Here is a 17,538-nt window from a genome sequence, read left to right as displayed (position 1 = left end):
AAACGTAGAGGGAAAGTTTCAACTGTACGGTGGTCCAATGTAGAGACACAACTTTTTCATACTTCCGATCTGTGACGACAACAAAGAAAAATTTAACCTAGTGCTTAATATAAACGTAGCCATATGCCAACCGAAAACACTATAAGTAGACTGCAGTATGCAGAGCATAATGCAAAGTAGTTGCACTTTTAAAAGGTTCGCCATCGGGTTTGAGAAGAAGTTCGGCGTGTTGTTCTGTATCACAGTATTCTATCTTTCACCAGACGACCCTCAGCGCAATATTAACCAGCTAATCAGTTTGTAACAAGAAGCTTATTTCATTTATTTGCGTAATATCCACCATATATGGCGGTCAATATCAGAAGGTATTCGTTTCTGCGATTAAGTACGCAGGCCTTAAATATTGATGCCACATGATCAAATTCGCCGTTTCAAACGCATTTCGGATAAAATATTTAATTTTGGGTGCCGTAAGAATACTGAATAAGAATTCGTGGCTTGAATGGGTTATGGAACGTAATGGAAAATGCCCTGTTGCCTATCGGTATAAGTGAGGGATCGGCATGACATCTTCCTTTGTTGTGTCAATGATTCGTCCTTGCTTCTGGCTCTCCACCTGCTAATACAGCTTGCATATTCCGCTCATAACGTTGCGAATAATCCCTTAACCTTTCGATTGTGATGAAAACATAGGTGAACTCTACGCTACCTTGATAGTGAGCAGAAGGAGTTGGAATATCCTGTATGTCCTAATACTGGCTACCCTGAAGCAGCCAGTGAATGGGTAGGTGCTAGTGATCGTGACGCATGAGTGAGAGAGGAGGAGAGAGAAAGGTGGTGATAGTCGCGTACTGTACCGGGAGCCCATGGGTTTTTCTTTACAGTTAGTGTACTGAGCACTGCAGTTTACCCGGCGAGAACAGTGGCTTTAGGTATGAGAAGCAAAGACTGTTTTTTCTGGAACACTGTAGGCGAGCTCGCTTTCATTGAAATACGGCGTGTGCAGAAATTGTAGGAGATGCTTTATAGAGAACTAGCGCCATGCGAACCCCGCGATATCGGGCGCACGAGATCAGCTTCTCAAAAAGAGGTTCTTGGCTATGTGGCCGAACGCCGCTAAGCCTGCTCTCGGCCGAGTAGAGGTGCGTAAGCACTTCCAGTGTGGCGTGATCCAAAAACGTCAGTGTCTGAAAAAAACGAGGAAGTACGTGCGCCGTAAGGAACTCCGTTCGAGAACCAAATATGTCGCCGCGGCGCGGCTTATCTATCTACAGGTAACAGATAAGATCTGTATAAACGGGCCGACGCTTATATGAAGACTCAATCGGCTCAACAGAAGAAACAAAGAAACATTTGGCGCGTTTTGTGCTTCCGTAGACTTTCTTGCCCTCATTCCATGCTAATACGCATCGGCATTACTACTCTTTAGAGTTTTTGGTTAGAGTACAGTAATGAAACTTATTTGCTGTACAACTTAAACTGCACTTCCTATATACTTATTGCGGCGGTTACAACCCCCGGTGGGGTCAAAGGCTTTTCTTTTGTCTTTTGATATTAAACATGCCACGTTGTGCGAAACCAAGAAATTTTAATTTCCAGAACACCGCTCAGAATTGGTCTTAAATACCAAATTCAGTATTCGGAAAGCTTACGAGACATACGAAACCAGACTTCTACGCAATACATGCTATAAAATAAACAAAATTACAGTATGCTCAAGGACATGACTTACTTAATAGAAAATGTGCCGTCACATGTTATCCGTCACGCCGAGTGATGGAACCGAGGCACTGTTCTCGAGAATAAATTATGGATTACAAATTCTTAAAGGGACACTAAAGAGCAAAACGATTTTTCTCGCATTAGTAACGTAATCTTCCAGGATACCAAAAACACCACGCTTTCTGCGCGAAGACGCTTAATAAGCGAGAAAACGCGCAAAAAGAAAATACAGGTGGCGACGCCACCTTGGAATTCCCGCACCATTTGCCGTGACGTCATATATTTTTGATGGCGCCTGCTTGGGCCTACGTAGTTCCTAATCGGTTAAATCGAAGTACATTGTCCTCTGAGGGGGCCAGAGAATTGACATAACGAGTTTGTAGAAATTTCGTCGAGCCATTGGCGCCAAAATACGTTAAATGCTCTTTGAAGTCTTTTACGTCACGAATTACAAAGTTCGGCGCGAAATTTAAAAATGAAACTTTGAACTTGGTTTTCTACTCTAATAATAAACCTATGGTGGTGAAATAAACTACACAAGAGTTCTCCGAGCCCACTTTATCAATCTAAACCGATTCATTGTTTCTCTTTAGTGTCCCTTTAAGAAAGCTCAACCAAGGTTTCTTAACAAAAACAGCACACTTGGTATCAATATATGTGAGCTTTTGTCCGGGGAGCTTAACTCCATCACGATTTGAAGTTCTTTCACGTACGTTTTTTTTACATAAATACATGTATACTCAATGTTTTAGTGTTGTTTTGTTCTTTAGTTGAGCTTTATATTATATATAGCAGTTTAACCCATTTGAATGTAGTTCTTGAAAAAAAAAATTTGCAATTTTAATTTGAACTTTTATACATTGAGTACAGTGTACAAAGACCCACAAGTGTTTTTATTTTTGTAGATTGTCGCATTTTTGCTAGATTTATCTAAAGCTACAAATAATAGTACAATTTACTACTGCCGTTATGTAACAATATGACATATCAGTTATAAAGCTTGTGACCAGCAAAATTGTGACTTGGTGCATTCTTGTAAACTTTATATTGTCGGAGGGTAGGCTCCTAGAAGCCGCTCCAAAGGCCTTTTTTTTCTTAAATGTCCTCCATTTTTTATGGAAGCACTAAAGATAGATAGATAGATAGATAGATAGATAGATAGATAGATAGATAGATAGATAGATAGATAGATAGATAGATAGATAGATAGATAGATAGATAGATAGATAGATAGATAGATAGATAGATAGATAGATAGATAGAGAAAGAAAGAAAGAAAGAAAGAAAGAAAGAAAGAAAGAAAGAAAGAAAGAAAGAAAGAAAGAAAGAAAGAAAGAAAGGAAGAAAGAAAGAAAGAAAGAAAGAAAGAAAGAAAGAAAGAAAGAAAGAAAGAAAGAAAGAAAGAAAGAAAAGGCACTTTGCTAAGCGACTCTCTTGTAGAAAAGGTTGTAGTACTTACAAACTATTGGTGCCCAACTGCTTGCCACACATGTTGCAACCGTCTTAGTAACAGTGTTTATCAACGCTACCCTTAGTAAATAACTTAACTTCGTAATTTAGTAACTAACCTAGTAGTAATTAGTGCCTCTTTGTGATACGTAGTAACACCTGTTGTTACTAATTTCTTGTTTGTATTTTTTTGCTAAGTTTTGTTAGAGTCTACACATTGCTGTGACTATATGTTAGAAGGCACTGAAGAGAAACACTAAATAAGTTTCGACTGATATAACTTTTAAAACACGAGCCTTTTAAAAAATTTCACAGTCAGAGGGTTGACTAATACAAGAAAATGAGTCACGTGGTGTCCGACCGAGCGCCACAGTTGATCGTCGAGTCGATAATGCTCAGGCGCACGAAACAAATAAAAGACACGCGCCGCATCCTGCCCGTGGCTTATCAGGACGGGCCACGCAACCATGAACATGTGGCAATAAACGTCACTGGCTCCTCGGAAACTTGCCTGCTCCTTTTTCGCATGAACCCACGCTGATACAACAGTCGCTTTTATTGTTTTAATGTGGTGCCAAGACCTTCGCGTTCGTTAACGTCCCTGATTTCAAGTAATCTTTTCGTATTTGGACCGTCGTTGCTCAGTAAAAGTTCTAGAAACTTGTTAAATTAAATCTTTCGCTCGTTCTGAATACACTAAAGCTTTGCCGTTTAAAAAATTAAGTGCGCCGGTACAGACAGCGTCAAAATGCATCACATCACGGCGTGCTGGTGCGGAAACATTAAAGGTCAATTCCTGTGATGTCCTGGTTAAGATTCTTTACGAAATTCGCTGGCTACGTTCCCCCCAGCACTCCCGCCATTTCTTCAAAACAACAGGCTTGAGAGATGCGCAGATATTTTTTTACGACTGAATTTCATTAACTGAATCACACCTCACAGTTGGATTCCCGTAGTTACTGGCCATATTGTGCTGACGTAATTTTACGAATGAGCAAAGTATGCTGGGAATGAACAGCCGATGACATTCGCGGCAGCCAGCAAGGTCGAGAAGTCAAAGTTTCTGAGCTAAAAAGTATTCAGCGTTACACGCTGCGGCCATAGAACTGACGCTCTTTGTGAACGATTACATGATCGGTAGGAATTGTGATGCTGAATCGCCGGCTTAATGTAATACAAAAAATACACTGCCAGTGTTACACTTACATGAGTGCCTAAGAAAAACGGGTCACTGTTTACCTCTTATGCCAAGCGTGCAACAAACGGTGACCCCTTTGACAAAACAGCTTAGACGACCACCTCGTTTGTTCAGCTACTGTCGGTGTCAATATTGTATCAGCGTTTGCGCAAGAAAACTACGTCTTCTCTAATTTAGCGCTGATAAGAGGGAAGTCATAGTCTATGCCTAGGTTATGGAAGACATAAATTGTGTATAGGAAAAAAAAAGCACGGATGATGACGAATGAGCAGTGTAACTGCCGATATTATATGCAGTCTCAGCTCACTCTTTTCGAAGGTGACCGGTCCGTCATACTAGCACTACTCAGAGAGATACTGTGGGGCTTACGTGGTCCAAATCTGCTCGTTTTCCCATTGGCTCACGTTGTTTTATGCCACTGCGGAGCGGCTTCCATTGTATATCAAGCGGACGGCGAGAGGCGACTGTATACCGGTGCTCTCGCATCGCGACGGGTCGAATGCGACCGGTGATTTGTGGCTATTGAAATAATCGACATCGCACCTGTGGGTGTTTGACAACTCCGAATGCATCATGGTTTCGTGATCCGGCGCGGCCCCGAATCGATGAAGAGTCAGCTAGCTTTTTGCCTCCGCCACTCTCGTTCTCCGCACTGGCGGAACCAGCATGACTTGCTTGCCTTTCCACCTGTACCTACAGATACGTCACACGAAGAGATACTGCTGATATCGACTATTTCTTTTTCTCGTTTAAAATTATTTTTAATTCACTGAGCAATTTTACTCTCAGCAGCGGGACAGGGGTGCCTCGGGAACATAGAATCTCTATTACCTTGACATAGTGAAAATATCGCCGTAGTTGTTTCTTAATGAACTATCGCCACCTGTCTTTACTTATTTTCACTTCTGGCTTACCAAGGCTCTTTCCAAGGTAACAGCGGGCTGTTTGGTATATTGTGTACGAATGCTTTGCTAATGCAGCTCAAGTTACTTCAGCAGCTTAGAACGAAGGAACGGGAAATTGTTCGAGGGGCTCGTTTCTTTGTTGGACACAACAAAATGAATGCAACAGACAATTTTTAACTGTAGTGTAGTAATTAAGCAGTGTAGTGTAGAATTAAAGTGGAAGAAAACCACCCTTTCCGTGGGTGGAGCCGGAATCCACAACCTTAATTTCACCGCCTTTTTAACAAATAGGCGCAGGTCCGCGCAGGTACTCTACGGTGTACAATGATGGACTTGAGAAATTTGCACATGTTAAGTTTTTAATTACAGTAACTCTGCATTCATGTTTTTTTTTCATTCACGAGACTAAATTGTGCTCTATATTTGACTGAGATTTTCTCTGCTAATTTTTCCTCAGTATGATGTGCGAATTTTGTCGAGGTTCTTCATGTTCATTTCTGTTGACGTGCCCAGTGCTGAATTCTTTGTGAAGTTGAAGGTACGGGGCGGAGGGGAGGGGGGGTGCGCTCTTTTCAAATTGCATTTATTTATGAAGAGCAACTTTCACCTACAGTTCCCATCATCGATGTGATTAACTTTATTCCCTCGTCAGTTCCCTGCAGGACTCACGGTGCTCTCTGCTACGTTTCATTCCAAGACAATACCGGCTCAAACCATCGGGAGAGAATAAATGCGTCTTTTGTAAAAAGGAGAGACTGCCGGTGAGTGTCTGGACGAACAGATCTACACTTGAGTGGCCGTGGCCGGACGCTTGCGTCACTTGACTCGCAATGAGCCAGCTGTCCTCGCGCGCTTTGTGCGAGGAGCAGCTAGACATTCTCAGTAAGTGCAAATTATGTCAACTACACTGCCAGGAATCACCTTGGCCGAAACAACTTTACAAGGGCGCTCTTCGTTCAAGGGCTCGTGCGTGGCCCGATGTGGATGAGATAGTCGTCAGCGATCCCTGCCTCGAGACTCACTTCCTCGTGCGCTACCGCGCGTGCCGCTTTCCGACCGGCCTGCTGTTGCATGGTGTCTGCCGCTTTCGGTAGAGCGGATCGCGCGGGGAATGACCGAGAGTGGCTGCATCCTTTCGCGCACCGCGGTGCCCTCGAGTGGTATAACGCGAGCGTAACAGAGGAAGCTCTGCAGAGCGGCCAAGCCGCTTATAGAGCCGCTTGTTCGCTTCCCACCCCACCCTTGCCCGGTGGTTCGGCGTTTTTCCGCCGAGCGCGTGCCGTCGGCTCCACCGGTCTCCGTCGCGCGTGCCTGGCGCGCGCAAATGAAGCCACGCGACTGCCGAGTTTCAGGGCTATACACGCCGTTCGCGTGTTGTTAGCGGCGACGCTTTCTCTTGTGGGAAGTAAGTGACGCAAATACAAGGGCACTTGAAAGCACGGCCCTGTTTACAAGGTGGAGAGCTGCAGGAGGATACGAAGGCGTAGACGGCCACTCTGGCACCTCTATTTTCCTCACGCGAAGAACCCACTAATCGCCCATGTGCCTCGAAGCGGACTAGTGCACGCGGGAAAGCGCGAATTGGTCCCCACTCGCTGCAGCCGTTCAGCGTGTTCCTGGAAAAACGGCGTTCTTACAGTGTAGGGCCTGTAAATGGGACGATGCGCCACAATGCCTGAAGTGACACCGATCTTCGCTTCTGTTCTTTAAAACGAGTGGGCAGTGACAAGCCACACCTAAACTTCGTGAACGAAGTCGTTTCGAGAATTCTATATATAGCGTTGAATATGACTCGCCGCAATCACATGAACACGTCTGCTACTTTCTCAATAGTTAGACACAATATTAATGAGAACTAACAGACAATCAAGCCAAGGAAAGTACAGGGGATGTTTTAAATGCGAAACATTTCTTAGCGAACTTGTGCGACTTTGAGCGTATCTATCTATCTATCTATCTATCTATCTATCTATCTATCTATCTATCTATCTATCTATCTATCTATCTATCTATCTATCTATCTATCTATCTATCTATCTATCTATCTATCTATCTATCTATCTATCTATCTATCTAGCCGCCTACGACTTTGTGCTCTCCTGGTCGCTTGATAATGGAATGTACACCAAAATTGGTATGGCGTAACTTGACTGTATGACGAACATAAATGACAAGTCATAACATGAAAATCATGACACGCATGCCATGTACAGCATGACTTACACGCCACGCTCATGGTGCGCTGGCGGCCGTTTCGCTAGCTCTATATACACCAAAATTGGTATCTTGCGACTTGATTGTGTGACGAACATAAATGACACGAGTTAACATGAAAATCATGACACGTATGTCATGTACAGCATGACTTACGTGCCACGCTCATGGTGCGCTGGTGGCCGTTTCGCTAGCTTTATATATACCAAAATCGGTTTCTTGCGACGTGACTGTGTAACGAACATAAATAACACGAGTTAACATCAAAATCATGACACGCATGTCATGTACAGCATGACTTACGTGCCACGCTCATGGTGCGCTGGCGGCCATTTCGCTAGCTTGATCTACCCCGAAATTGGTATTGCGCGACGTGACTGCAGTGTGTGACGAACATAAAAACACGAGTTAACATGAAAATCATGACACGCATGTCATGTTCAGCATGACTTACGTGCCGCGCTCATGAGGCGCTCGCGGCCGTTTCGCTAGCTTGATCTATCCCGAAATTGGTATTGTGCGCCGTGATTGTGTGACGAACATAGAAACACGAGTTAACACGAAAATCATGACACGCATTTTCCTTAGTGACATACAAGACGATGTATGCAGCTCTTTGCTGGCTGCTTCGCATTACATCGATTCCCACAATGCGTGGGATCTGCCGACTTTTTATTTATTTATTTATTTACAGATTACCTACATCGCCATATAGGCATTACGTAGGGGGGGAACAAAAACATAACCAGAATAAAGGAACGCTTGCAGGGATATATACAAACATATAGAAATATCAACAAAACATTATCAGGAGCAACATGAGTATAGATCACCAAATACAATTTAGAGACACGTAGTACATACATTTGTTGCAAGAGCAATTTCACAACATGGAAAAAAATAAATCATTATCTGTTATATTTACTAAGTCGTCTGTTAAACTGTTCCAATCTCTTATTGTTTTAGGAAAGAACGAGTAGAAAAGAGTGTTGGATCTGCATTTAAAGGTAGAAATCTTTTTGCTATTATCACAGCGAGTGGATGTGTAGGATGGTTCAACAAGGTAGCTATGACGATTAATGCCTGTGTTAGAGTTATAGATCTGGTGCAACAGCTTAAGCCGTAGTTTCTGTCTACGTACACGGAGCAGATCCCATCCCAAGGTGGCCTTCATTTGAGAAACACTAGCGTAGGGGCTGTAATTATTTAAAACAAACCTTGCCGCTTGGTTCTGAAGTTTTTCAAGTTTATTTATAAGATAGTCTTGGTGGGGGTCCCATATTACGCATGCATAATCAAGTATGGATCTGACTTGCAAAAAATATAAAGTTTCCTTGATTTCGCGCGTCGCCTGTTTGAAATTCCTGCGGATAAAGTGAAGCATCTTACTACCTTTTGCTATGGCCGTGTCAATATGTTTGTTCCATGTAAACGATTCGGTAAACTAAACGCCGAGGTACTTATAATCGCTGTGTATGTTGATAGGGACGTCGTAGATGTTATATTGATGCTCTGATTTGGATGTTTTCCTTCAGAAGCTCACGCTGCAACACTTTTTTATATTCAAATGCATGTTCCACTTTTTACACCAGTCCGCTATGTGATCTAGGTCGGTTTGGAAAGTGTGTATATCATTTTCAGTCGCAATTTCTCTGTATATGACACAGTCGTCAGCAAATAATTTTATGGGAGATCTAATGTTTTCAACTATGTTGTTTATGTAGATTAGGAACAATAAGGGCCCTAAAACGCTTCCTTGGGGAACTCCCGAAGTCACTGCTATTGACGAAGATTTGACATTATTTAGGACGACGGACTGGGTTCTACCATTTAGGTAATTTCGTATCCGTGTTTGAACGTTTTTATTTATGTTTAATGCAGCAAGCCTTACATCCAAGAGCTTATGCGACACAGTATCGAATGCTTTTTGGAAGTCTATAAAAACAGCGTCTACCCGACTACCGTTATCAATGGCTTTGGATACGAAATGCTGAAATTCTATTAGTTGGGTGTTACAGGAATAACCCTTCCGGAAACCGTGCTGGGAGGGAGTAAAGAAAGCGTCTGAATCAAGGAATTTAAATATGTTTGAATGTAAAATGTGTTCAAATATTTTGCAACATATCGACGTTAAAGAGATTGGCCTGTAATTTTCTCTCAGTTTTCTGTCTCCAGTTTTAAAAACGGGTGTAACGTTTGCCGTTTTCCAATCCTGAGGGATAAGACCAGTTTCAAGGGAGAGTTTATAGATGATACTTAAATACGGAGCAATGATGTCATGACACTCTTTGAGGACTACTGGGGATAGTCCATCAGGTCCAATGGCTTTTGTTGCGTCTAAGCGGCGTAATAATGAATCGACGCCACTAACATCAATTTCAATGTCAGACATCATATTGCTCTGAGAGGTATTGTTCAGAAGCGTTGTCTGCTCGGTAGTTTCATGCGAAAAGACTGATTGAAAATATTGATTAAAGCATTCTGCCCTCTGGAAGTCTGACGTCACGGTTTCGCCGTCGACACTTAAAGGTGGTATAGATACATCTTCTTTTCGGTTCTGCTTTACATATTTCCAGAATGACTTCGGGTTTTGCTTTAAGTCATTGCCTAATTTAACAAAAAATGAATCTTTCGCCGATTTAATTGTTACTTTTAATAAATTATTTATTCCCTCTAAGCGCTTTTGGTTTACCAGACTGGAGTTAGCAGAAAATATTTTATACACGCGTTAATTGGTAATTTGGTAATTTGGTAATGGTAATTTTGATATAAATGTGAAGAAATTTGAGTGGAATAAAAGATAACTTGCCGCCGACAGGGACCAAACCTGCAACCTTCGAACAACGTGTCTTATGCCCTACCAATTGAGCTACGGTGGCGGTCATCCTCCCGTCCACTTTTTCATGGTATATATATATATATATATATATATATATATATATATATATATATATATATATATATATATATATATATATATATATATATATATATATATATATATATATATATATATATATATATATATATATATATACCAAACAATCTAAACCCCCCCGCCCCTTTTTCTTTAGCGTACAGACTCCACGCAACCTTTTCTTGTTATTGCGATACCAGTTCTATGGATACTCCAGGCGTAGGTTTGCCCTCGCCGTCACCGTTTTGTCCCCCGTAAAGTGCAAATCGACATCGCCCCGCGCGTCGTATGTTCTATAAAAAAATGAAAGCACGCGAGCGTTGCCGACTAACGCAGCACAAGCAGAGTTGAAATGAGCCGGCCGTCTCCATCGCGCGAATGGCGCATGGAGATAGGAGCCGGAGAAGGGGGGAGAGGGGAGGGGGGGAGGGGAGGGGGGGGGGGCTACGTGCCTCCAGCAGGAGATGGGAGGTGCGTACTATGACCGATCGGGTGTGCTCGCCCGCGGTAACGCGTGTATCTTTAGAGGGGATCAGTGGACGGCTCATACGTGTTGTGCTATCATCGCGAAGTTTGCGTTGAAGCCATAGAGAGCACGAAGATAACTTCGCTCGATGTAGTGGCCATGTTTCCAAAGGAGTCAGTTGAGAGCCTTTCATCGCATAACATTCCAATTTGTTGCTGTCGCATATATTGGTTCACCCTTGCGGCGAAACTGTAATATTTTATTATATTAAAATAAAATATCCGATATTCAATTCAATACTGGCTGCCGCTGTGGCACAGTGTTTACGGTTCTCGGCTGCTGACCCGAAAGACGCGGGGTCGATCCCGGGCGCGGCGGTCGCATTTCGATGGAGGCGAAATGCTAGAGGCCAGTGTACTTAGATTTAGGTCCACGCTAAAGAACCCCGGGTGGTTGAAATTTCCGTAGTCCTCCACTACAGTGCGCCTCATAATCATCTCGTGGTTTTGGCACGCAAAACCCCGGAAATTATTATTCATACGATATTCAAAGATCCAAAGATCCGGTTGCTCAATCGTTCGTGTTGAATTCAATGCGGAAATTGATCTTTTCGAGCGCACCTACTTTTTTTCGAGCCTTGTTATGCACCTTGCACCGCCGGCTCTCTATGAGTACGAGGTTTACCTCAAAATACTGCATCTTCCACCGATGATTTCCGCGACGAAGGCCTACAAGCCTTCGCTGCGCACGGTCATTGAAAAGCACGGCATGCACACTCCTCAACGGAATTGCAACCCTATCAAGCTCGAAGCCCACTGCAAGTTCTTGGAGCCAATCCTTGCAAGCCTTCATTAGCATCATGGATTTCAGTCTATTTAGGACAATCGGAGAGGAACCGGACTCAGAAATAGTTCTCAATTTGCGACCTTCTGTTTATGTGCGGTCGACGCCGCTACGTGTGCGCGTGTATCAGTTGTTCTGTATTTCCTTGTTCCTTTCTCAAATCTTTTTCTCATCTCTCCCCCTCCCCCTGTGTATGGTAGCAAATTGGGCGTGACCCGGTTATCCTCCCAGCCTTTCCTTTGTATGTCTCTCTTTGTACCCCATGCCAAAACTTAAGTCACGGCAGCTCTGAAAGGAAAAACAAACCTTCCTGCGATTGCTAAGTTAGGGATAGACTCTTGCTATTACAATAAATCGCTACAAACATTTTTTTAAACCATTACGGTGGAGCCTCCAATGTTCACAGAGTTGGAATACAATCACCAAAAAGAACCGTGCACAGAGCAAATTTTTGGTGATTTCAGCCTTTGAAAGCGCTGAACAATGAAACTACTCGCGAGTACCCTTTGATGACACAAGGTACGCGAACGCTAAAACAAGTTGGCAGCAAAGACCAGCTATGCAAATGCAGGTTTCAACGGCAAGAGAAATGCGGCAACTGCGAGCACTTGGCTGGAGCCGCATCTACTGTTGGAGGTCAAATGAATAACGTTGGCAGTTACGACTTGGAGGCTAAACGGGGTGCATACAAACCGCTATTCCCCGCGACAGCAGGAAGATACCAAATACCTTAATCCCACTTGGCTTGACATTCCAAGACCATTTAAACTGCCATGCCAATTGACATGTGCGTTCAATCCCAAAGTCCTGTGTTTATTGATATGACATCAGCAGATAGTCACAACGCGCTATCAAGTACTTAAATGTACGCTACATAAAAACGCAGGCCCAAACTCCTCTTATGTTGTAGCAAATTAACTGCATCATAAATGAAATGTCAAATTGGCAGTGCGATATGAAGCCTCTAGTTATCACTGACAGTGCGCCAGATGCAAGCTTAAGCGGAGAGGAGGCTCGTGCGCCTGCGTTGACCACGTTGCAGATTTTCCTTGATGGAAATGGCAAGCAGGGTGAATTATTAGGCTTACTTCCTTGAAATAACAGCACGAATAAAACAAGGGGTTAGAATAACCGAATACTAGCTAACACTGAACACCTTATTATACAAGAATGTGTAAGCAAAGACAAGTGGTACATACATGCCAAGGATACGGCATGTACCGCGTGTGTCGCATTTACCACGTGTATTTGTATATATAAATGCTTCTCTTCGTAATAGCGCGTTCACTTGTGAGCAGGTTCTCGTGTTTTCTGAGTCATGTCCCGCGTTTGCTCCGTGCTATACATTCAAATATTTCTCTCTCTTAAAATCAACCGAACAAAATAAAAATTACTATTGCACGCAATGGTTTACTGCACTATGTTACTAACATACGTTTCGCAAGCGTAGGCAATTAAACAGTTCGCCAAGTGATGCCCCCAGGAGTAGGGATGCAAGATTTTTAGTATCGCCAATAATTCTAAGGGCTGGAAACTGCACTTCCAAAACTGCCGCTACAGTTAATTAGCTTATTATATCCACAAAGCGGCCATAAGGAGGAAAAGGGCATTCGTTCAGGAACCCATTATCGCAAAATCACCAGCACTATTTAGAAAGCGAGTTACATGTCCGTCCTGCGTTAGAGCAGCAAAAAATGTACGTACTGGAGCCACTTACAGGAAAGTTAAAGCTTCTGTAACCGCTTGCTTTGTCCAGGTCTCCATATAACCAGAAGCACAGCCGCCCCCCCCCCCCTCCCTCACCCCTCTATTTCTCCTTTTTAGTCGTACACACGCGCATAAAAGGAGAGCGGCCTGTCTTTCAGTGAGTTTTTTGTAAACACCCGATTTCCAGCACCCAAGGAGTTTTCTTTAGGCAGGCTCGAATTAAAACCCGTGATTCAAGGCACATTGCCAAGAGAGCTCGCAGCCTTCTTTGTCATGAATGAATGGTGTGTACGCTCAAGAAATCAGTGCGTTGTTTCAGAGCTTCAGCATCGGAACTGCGCAGGTGTTGCACCGCTTCACACTTCATATTTTCTAAGGCTGACCTCTCCATTCAGCCATTCACTTTCCCCAATATAGGGCACAAGACCCAAAGCTATACTAACATTTTCCAACGAGAGTGGCATTTGGAGCCTCCTGTGTGCCCTGGCACTCAATAGGGCACATTTATTCGAATTCTTTTCCCAATTCCTTTCCTTCCTGCATGCAAACTGCGCACTGTCACTTTCAACAAACTGTAGCGGCCACAGTAAGGCGCTCTCTCCACGCGGTTAACCGGGAGGGTGAGAGACACGGGCTCAAATCTCTATCATGCTCTTTGCCAACGTACTGTTCCTCTTAGCACCGTTTCACCTCAGCAGTGCAGGAAGCGCGCTCTGCTAACTAATCTCTTCGGAAGGGCACACACCGTCGTCGTCACTGACCTGGTCGGATCGAAGGCAGCGAGCCACCTAGTGCGCAGTCGTTCGGGCACACATCTGAGTTCTCATGGTGGAACTACTAGGAAGAGACGCTGGCGACGACACAGTTCTGAGGGCACGTCGCAGATCACCGCCCGATACGTCCGTGCCGGCTCCACACCATAGGTGTGCTGCCTGCACTTGTGTATTGCCCGCCTCCCTCGTAGTCTTCTTTAGAGCACGGGACGAATGCTTTCGGGAGAAGGCGTCAAACATTTACCATTTCTGTGTTTTCATTCCTCTGTATCTGTACTTGCTGGTGCCCTTCCTTCATGACTTTAGGATATGTCACTTGACTGAATGCGTTCCCTTAAAAAAATTGGAGGAAACTGAAATGCGGCAGACAGCTCATGTCCTGCATAGATAAAGTTGCTTCTTTTATATGTTTTTATAAAGAACGACAGGAAATACACCTTAAAATAAATGTACCATCGGAACAACCATGTGTACTATTAGAAACTAGCCTTCTGCGAGAGAAGTGTCACGTTCCCACTGTTCCACTTCCTTGACGGCACTCTGAACTCTGTTAGGACGTCGTGCTTAGTCTTTTTTTTTATTGTTATAATCGCAATCTCGGCATCCTGCATGGATTGTCACCACACGCATGAATACGACACGTTGTATCTTTACCGGCATGTAAACAGAGCCCTACTAGCCGCGTTACACCAATAAGCTTTTAGGCCCGAGCAGACACGCGACTGTGCAAATATATAGAGGTAATCGCAAACGCGTTTCTGTTGGACACATGCGCTCACAAAAAGACGATGAGGTATTTAACAATGCAGTCTTTGGCATTGTTTAAAACCTACAACCAACCATTTAGTACATCTTATGCTTTTTTGTTATACAGGTGAGCAAGTGGCCGTGCACATATACTCTTCTGTACGCCTTGGTGGCCAAGTGGCCAAGAATTTTGACTGCTGAGCTCGAGGCTACGGGTTGGATACATGGCCACTGTAGCTGAACTTATACGGGCGCGCATGAAAGAACCCAACGTGGCCCAAATTTTTCCAGGGTCCACATCCATTATGTCTCCTGTAAGTTTTTATTTAACCTGTATTCAATCAAATCCTGTTCAGTCACTAATAAATTTGATGAGTTTTACAGTAAGCATCAAAACGACAGACTGGAGGACAAGCCCAACACGGACCCGTCTCTCCAACAGTCGGACCCAACAAAGAGAGGAATGGAAAGCCTACACTAGAGAGACAAGAGGAAAAGAAAAGAATGGAAGACTTGTTAGTCAAGACGAGCTCATCGGAGATCCATTGTATAAAAACAATTGTAAGTCAAGATGAAGAGAAACCGTGGTATGTAATCTAGAGAATATTTGCCTTGGAGGTGGTTTCGCTAGGTGGTGGGATCAAATTTTTTCCCCTCTTTTTTAATCGAAATTTTAGTACATTTTGTTCTTTTATCTAATTTACCGATTTTGGCCTGCGATACCTAGGTGGTGCAGGCAGCGCATAGATATCTTTTTTAATTTAAAAATTCGTCCAACTCCACTTTAATGTAATGTAATGTAAGTTTTTGTTGTTATTCTCGATATTGCTGATGCCCTCAATATTTAGAGTATGCTGGCATTCTATAACATAGCCCCTGGTTTCACAAGACCTATAACAAAATTTAAATATTATAGAACTTTCGTAATGTTTTATTTGCAGTTAGAGCGTCACTGTATATGTGACAGAGACAAGTAATCACAGAAGGGTGGGCCTGCAAACACGGACACAGGCGAAGAGAACGAAACAGCACAAACGCCAATTATGAACCGAAAGTCATCTTGATATGATCGTTTCTAATGTCACAAAGGCATAGTCGCTCACCTTGGAACATGTTTCTTTTTCAGTCAAAGCACAAAACCAAGGGATTTCATGTAGAGAAATGGTATCGGCAAAAGGGACGTCGCAGTTCGTTGTAGCTGCTTACCTGCAGTACTACTCTACTGAGCTTTTCAGACCCTTTTCATATGCTCACAGGCATTGGTTCAGTTTTTGACAGACGAGATTCCGGGCCTTTGTGCTGCTTTCAGTTAGGGGATAGTGGAGACCTTTGCTACTCTTTCCCGCATAACGGGTTGTTAAATGCATTGTCTTGTGGTTTAACGTACCAAAACGGCGATAGGATAATGAGGGACACCGTAGTGGAGGGCTCCGGAAATTTTGACCACCTGGAGTTCTTTAACGTGCACCTAAATCTAAGTACACGGGCCTCAAGCATTTTCGCCTCCATCGAAAATGCGGCCGCAGCGGCCGGGATTTGTTCCCGCGACCTTCGGGTCAGCTGTCGAGCACCGTAACCACTAGACCACCGTAGCGGGGTTGTTAAAGTGTGTTAAAGATTGTAATAATGAGCAAGTGCAGGAACCTGTCTTCACGTACAGAAGGGGTGTTTCATCGGGGGCTTTTCTTGAATTTCTTTCCATGTATTTAAAGTAGACGCTGGTTGGGTGGAGAAAAGGTGTCTTGTACAGAAATTGGAAATGTGCACTGGTTCTAAGACTGTCCTTATTCTTAGTTATCTTTACCTTAACAAGACGGACGAATGCCTAGTAGGTGGTTATGTTATTAATGGATTTTGCTACAGGTACAATTTGTTGACTTTTTTTGTGGTAGAGACGAATTTGAATCCGTCGTTGCCTCAGCAAGCGAACAACTTAAAGTAAATGGAGGGGTGTCGTTTGCTAATAAATTGCCTCAAAATGGCGTGATACCATTCCTAGATATTTCGTTGACGTTATTTTTACAGCTACCAATAAGCTAGGTAAGGTACGTGTCGCCTGCTGACCCGAAGATCGCGGGATCGAATCCCGGCCGCGGCGGCTGCATTTTCGATGGAGGCGGAAATGTTTGAGGTCCGTGTACTTAGATTTGGGTGCACGTTAAAGAACCCGAAGTGGTCGAAATTTCTGGAGCCCTCCACTACGGCGTCTTTCATACTCATATCGTGGTTTTGGGGCGTTAAACCCCAGGTATTATTATAAGGTACGCGTCGCCGTGCAGAGTAGGAATCAGCAGATCAAGAATGTAAAGAAGTCAAAATTTTGTGTTGTAAAACGCATCAATAAATTTACACACCGCCGTACTGTGTGCTATGTAGGATGGCCCGAGCTTCGCGAAACTCGGAATCTTTCCTAGCTCTGGCAACACCCCCTTTTGAACGAGCTAACAGTACGAAAAGGTGAAATGCCTCCCTCAGCGCGCGCTGCGTTCCATTGGTTACGTTGGAACGCGGTGTCACGTCAAGGGTGGTCGACAAAGTTAGGTGGTGTTTTCAAATCAGAGGCATCTTCTTTCATTTGTTTGCCGTTCCACTGAGTG

The sequence above is a fragment of the Rhipicephalus sanguineus genome, chromosome 1 (assembly GCF_013339695.2).
Source record: "Rhipicephalus sanguineus isolate Rsan-2018 chromosome 1, BIME_Rsan_1.4, whole genome shotgun sequence".
Classification (NCBI taxonomy): Eukaryota; Metazoa; Arthropoda; class Arachnida; order Ixodida; family Ixodidae; genus Rhipicephalus; species Rhipicephalus sanguineus.
This window is presented reverse-complemented; position numbering follows the sequence as displayed.